General features: G+C 29.8%; 1 long non-coding RNA gene across 1 annotated transcript; it reads left to right on the forward strand.

Annotated features, from left to right (window-relative positions):
• Positions 1 to 4,881: 4,881 nt before the first annotated feature.
• LOC125480075 lies at positions 4,882 to 5,214 on the forward strand. The gene is made up of 2 exons (XR_007260484.1): positions 4,882 to 4,930; positions 5,016 to 5,214. It is a non-coding gene; the product is annotated as an uncharacterized LOC125480075 (long non-coding RNA).
• Positions 5,215 to 6,245: the final 1,031 nt, after the last annotated feature.

Genomic DNA, 6,245 nt, shown 5'->3' on the forward strand with positions numbered 1-6,245 from the left:
AACATCTCAGTCCCAACCCAAAATGGCACACCCATAATTATGTACTCACTCCTCTAACTGCATCAACTATCCCATTCACACAACCATTGAACAAATGATCTGCCAACCTGCTCGAATGACGCCAAATATTGCCCATAATACCTTTTTGTCCACCATAATAAAAAAATATTGCCCATAATTAAGGAACCTAACTCTTGATCTTCTGTACAATATATAAGGGTAAAATGGTACTGATGGAGATAACAAAATTCTAACTAGACTGAGTAACTTAATTACCAAAGTCATAATAATGATCAAGCATAGCTCATTTCGTGAAATCAAATTCTATCAGCCAAACAAAAAAAAAAGACACCATAATAATTAGCAAGCAAAAAAAAAAAAAGAAAAAAAAGGTGGATTGGTTAGTGTACAATTCATAAATTTCATTTTTGGGTACAATGGGTAGGTGCAAAAAGACTAAGTTAGATGATTGAACATAATAAAAAATTGAAAATAATAAGAAATTGTTGTGATGGACACAAACACATTTTATAAAATAATCACTTAAGAAATATAAGAATATCTAAAACAACACATCTTTGGGGCGCGTAGCGCCCGTGATGCAAAAATATCTCTCGCACGCACGTTAGTGCGTGCAGAGAGGCTAGTCTATATATATAAAGGGAGAATGCCAGTTTGGTGAAGCATTTGGAAATACCAAAAAAGTCCCTTTGTTTCCTTCACAATCAAAGTCCAAAAAATCCCAAAATCGAGGACAAAAACGTAAAAAAGAATTTAACTTATCAGAAACTGTATTGGAAACAAAACATGGTAATTAAAATAAAAAAATCATGATAATTATCCCCTAAAAGTTAGTACTTATGGAGAGGAGAGGGAGATAAATAATAAAAAGGCAACAAAAAAATATTAAAAATATATATATAAAGGGAGAAGGCCAGTTTGGTGAAGCATTTGGAAATACCAAAAAAGTCCCTTTGTTTCCTTCACAATCAAAGTCCAAAAAATCCCAAAATCGAGGACAAAAACGTAAAAAAGAATTTAACTTATCAGAAACTGTATTGGAAACAAAACATGGTAATTAAAATAAAAAAATCATGATAATTATCCCCTAAAAGTTAGTACTTATGGAGAGGAGAGAGAGATAAATAATAAAAAGGCAACAAAAAATTATTAAAAATAAAACAAATTAAAATAAATAGAAAAAAAAAAAAGATAATCCAAACTAAAATGGCAAAACCGTTCGGAAGAGAAGAGGATGAATGTGGCGTAATTTTTGAAACTGCTATGAGCATTTATCGTGTGGTTTTTTAAATAGATATCTATGGGAAAGTGCCTCAAAAAAATTTTGACTAGCCGGGTTTCTTTTTTAGTTATTCTTCTCTTTTATTCACCTTAATTTCTTGATGCATGATTTTTAACAAATATTTCTTAGAATGTTTATGCTTCCATTTTGATTAGTACGGTTCTTGCTATATTTTAGATTATTAAACAAACAAACAACAAATAAAAGTAAAGGGACGTGACGGGTAACTCCTCCATTTGAGGATGAGATATTAATATCTCACAAAATTATATTAAACAAAAAAAACAAATAAAAGTAGGGGACGTGATGAATAACTCTTTCATTTTAGGATGAGATATTAAAGTCAGAGATAATTGTACTGAACATCATTTTAGGAAAGAAATATTAAAAAATTAAGTAAAAAAAAAAAGCAACATAGTGAATAAGTGCTCTCCATTTTAGGAGAGAGAGATATTAAACAGAAAAATTAAAATTTGTTATATTGGAAGAAAAAAAAAAAGGAAACGAAAAAACAAATAAAACAACAGGAATGTTGTGAATAACTTCTCCTCCATTTTAGAAGGAAATATTAATATCTAACAAAATTATATTAAAAATATCTAACAAAATTATATTAAACAAAAACAACGTAACTGCTCTCCATTTTAGGAGACAAATATTAAACATAAAATTAAAATTTGTTTTATTGGAAAAAAAAAAAGGAAGAAAAAGTTTAAAAAAATAAATGGACAGGAACGTATCTCCTCCATTTTAGGAGGAGATATTAATATCTAACAAAATTATATTAAAAATAATAATAATAATGTGGGAGAAAAGGGATAGAGGTTATCGTTAGTTTAAAAAAAAAGGGTGAACTTCTCCCACTACCAAACAGTAATTTCTTAGTTCCCACGTACATTCCCATTTGTTCCATTCCGGCTACAATATTATTATATGTACTCCCCATCTCCTTTGATTATGTGGCCAAATCTTATACTCCCCTTTTTTTTTGGCTCCGCCTTCACTTCTCTAAGTTGTTCTTTTCTTTGATCTTTTTTATTTTGTGTTTGTAAATGATATGAGCTCAATCCCCATCTCTGTCAATTTTTAGTTCTATATATAAAGTGAGAAGGCCAGTTTAGTGAAGCATTTAGAAATACCAAAAAAGTCCCTTTGTTTCCTTCACAATCAAAGTCCAAAAAATCCCAAAATCGAGGACAAAAACGTAAAAAAGAATTTAACTTATCAGAAACTGTATTGGAAACAAAACATGGTAATTAAAATAAAAAATCATGATAATTATCCTCTAAAAGTTAGTAGTTATGGAGAGGAGAGAGAGATAAATAATAAAAAGGCAACAAAAAAATATTAAAAATAAAACAAATTAAAATAAATAGAAAAAAAATAGATAATCCAAACTAAAATGGCAAAACCGTTCGGAAGAGAAGAGGATGAATGTGGCGTCATTTTTGAAACTGCTATGAGCATTTATCGTGTGGTTTTTTAAATAGATATCTATGGGAAAGTGCCTCAAAAAAAATTTGACTAGCCGGGTTTCTTTTTTAGTTATTCTTCTCTTTTATTCACCTTAATTTCTTGATGCATGATTTTTAACAAATATTTCTTAGAATGTTTATGCTTCCATTTTGATTAGTACGGTTCTTGCTATATTTTAGATTATTAAACAAACAAACAACAAATAAAAGTAAAGGGACGTGATGGGTAACTCCTCCATTTGAGGATGAGATATTAATATCTCACAAAATTATATTAAACAAAAAGAAACAAATAAAAGTAGGGGACGTGATGAATAACTCTTCCATTTTAGGATGAGATATTAAAGTCAGAGATAATTGTACTGAACATCATTTTAGGAGAGAAATATTAAAAAATTAAGTAAAAAAAAAAAAAGCAACATAGTGAATAAGTGCTCTCCATTTTAGGAGAGAGAGATATTGAACAGAAAAATTAAAATTTGTTATATTGGAAAAAAAAAAAAAGGAAACAAAAAAACAAATAAAATAACAGGAATGTTGTGAATAACTTCTCCTCCATTTTAGAAGGAAATATTAATATCTAACAAAATTATATTAAAAATATCTAACAAAATTATATTAAACAAAAACAATGTAACTGCTCTCCATTTTAGGAGACAAATATTAAACATAAAATTAAAATTTGTTTTATTGGAAAAAAAAAAGGAAGAAAAAGTTTTAAAAAAATAAATGGACAGGAACGTATCTCCTCCATTTTAGGAGGAGATATTAATATCTAACAAAATTATATTAATAATAATAATAATAATGTGGGAGAAAAGGGATAGAGGTTATCGTTAGTTTAAAAAAAAACAGTGAACTTCTCCCACTACCAAGCAGTAATTTCTTAGTTCCCACGTACATTCCCATTTGTTCCATTCCGGCTACAATATTATTATATGTACTCCCCATCTCCTTTGATTATGTGGCCAAATCTTATACTCCTTTTTTTTTTTTTGCTCCGCCTTCACTTCTCTAAGTTGTTCTTTTTCTTTGATCTTTTTTATTTTGTGTTTGTAAATGATATGAGCTCAATCCCCATCTCCGTCAATTTTTAGCATGCATGCTGTCATTAATTGGATACTAGAAGCATGGTGATGGAAGCAAAGTCGTACGAGATTGGTGGGTTTTCACTTCCTTTCCCTGCATGGTTGTACTCATTTTACACATTTCCATGTAAGCATAATATGTAATTGTATGATTCCCAGATTTAGCTTCAGTTGGGTTTTTTAATTTCTTCCTTTGAAATCTTCATTGTGCGTTTTTTAAATTTTGGTCAGATTGTGAATTTCAATTTTGATTATCTTAATGTACTATACGTGTGCTATGGTAATTTTAAAAATTATTTGTTTTCATTCTTAGGACATTTACAAGAATACCCACAAAAAATGAAGAAGGAACCTATTGATAAGATCTCAAACAGACGTGTCTGTATTTTTACACCTGGTTGGGAGATATCTGTTGGAGTAAAAACTACTGATCTAAGCCAACTGATTCTCAAAGAGTGGAAAAAGAAGAAGCATGAGCAGTATGTATCCTAAATTATATACAAATTTGTTACAAGAAATCTAACATTGTATATACCTTCAATATATAGGTGGCGCATGAAAAAGGCTGTGGAAGAATTAAAACCTTCAACAACTCCTCATATCATATGTATTTGGAATAAAGTCCAACAAATAAGGTACAACACCATTTCTTACCTATTTATTTTTAATGGCATTCTCTATATCATTCTACAAATTAATTATCTCAAATTATAAAATAAAATAAAACAATTTATGGGTGCAGAAAAAAGATTAACAGTGGCCAAACAACTTTTCTAAATACGGTAAGTCTTCTCTTATTTTCATACAAAAGTATACTATAAATTCAAATTGCATTCAATTTTCAAATATAAATAAAATTGCATTTTTTGTCAATTTTACAAGCATCACACCCGTCTCAAAGTACAAAGGTTGAAGTACAAGATTAAGGTAATATTTCTTATTATTTAATTTTGTAAATATTGTTACAATTTGATACCTCAAACTTGACAAATATATTTATCTTTCAGTATTCTACAAATAACTGGAGTAAAAGTATTGCCATGAGAAAATTGTCAAACTTAAAGGTATTTAGGTTAAGTTGCTTACAATCTTTATAGTTGGGATTGTGCATTATTGTTAGACTTCTTATTTTATCATCATTGCTTGCAGATTAACCATGAAAATCTAAAGCATCAAGTGCAAGCAAATGGGTGGCAAGCATGGCTTTGATTTCACACGTAGGCGCTATGTTTACATATGTACATGTTGTCCATATTTTGCTTTGCTTCATATATTAGGAGTTCATCCCTAGCTAGCCTATAACTTTGATTGAAAACTTATGAATCTGAAACATTTTGATTTAAGGACATTAAGTGTTGTCAATATGTATTTAGAAATCAAATTACATGTCATATTTTCAAATTTTTTTATTTATAAATAGTATATGTTTCCCATTTTATCTTCGTTGTTGTTTTAAAGAAAAAATAGTAAAAAATGTATGAGAGATTACTCACATATGTGCAAATTGGATGGAATATATGCTCCTAAATTATTCAACAAATGTGGCAATATGACAATATGGCATGCGATAACACCATTATCACTTTGGAATGATGGGATGATTGTACGGTAACACCATTATCTCATCAACCTTTCTTCAACTCAAGCAATTGGAACTACGTAGCCTGGCCCATGCTCTAATGTTGAACATCTCAGTCCCAACCCAAAATGGCACACCCATAATTATGTACTCACTCCTCTAACTGCATCAACTATCCCATTCACACAACCATTGAACAAATGATCTGCCAACCTGCTCGAATGACGCCAAATATTGCCCATAATACCTTTTTGTCCACCATAATAAAAAAATATTGCCCATAATTAAGGAACCTAACTCTTGATCTTCTGTACAATATATAAGGGTAAAATGGTACTGATGGAGATAACAAAATTCTAACTAGACTGAGTAACTTAATTACCAAAGTCATAATAATGATCAAGCATAGCTCATTTCGTGAAATCAAATTCTATCAGCCAAACAAAAAAAAAAGACACCATAATAATTAGCAAGCAGAAAAAAAAAAGAAAAAAAAGGTGGATTGGTTAGTGTACAATTCATAAATTTCATTTTTGGGTACAATGGGTAGGTGCAAAAAGACTAAGTTAGATGATTGAACATAATAAAAAATTGAAAATAATAAGAAATTGTTGTGATGGACACAAACACATTTTATAAAATAATCACTTAAGAAATATAAGAATATCTAAAACAACACATCTTTGGGGCGCGTAGCGCCCGTGATGCAAAAATATCTCTCGCACGCACGCTAGTGCGTGCAGAGAGGCTAGTATATAATAAAACTAAAACTAAAGATGTGGTATGTCCAAGTAAACTGC

Source organism: the organism of the source record quoted next, unplaced genomic scaffold, assembly GCF_019419815.1.
Source record: "Pyrus x bretschneideri cultivar Hongxiangsu unplaced genomic scaffold, Pyrus_bretschneideri_v1 Contig31, whole genome shotgun sequence".
In the NCBI taxonomy this organism is placed as follows: Eukaryota; Viridiplantae; Streptophyta; class Magnoliopsida; order Rosales; family Rosaceae; genus Pyrus; species Pyrus x bretschneideri.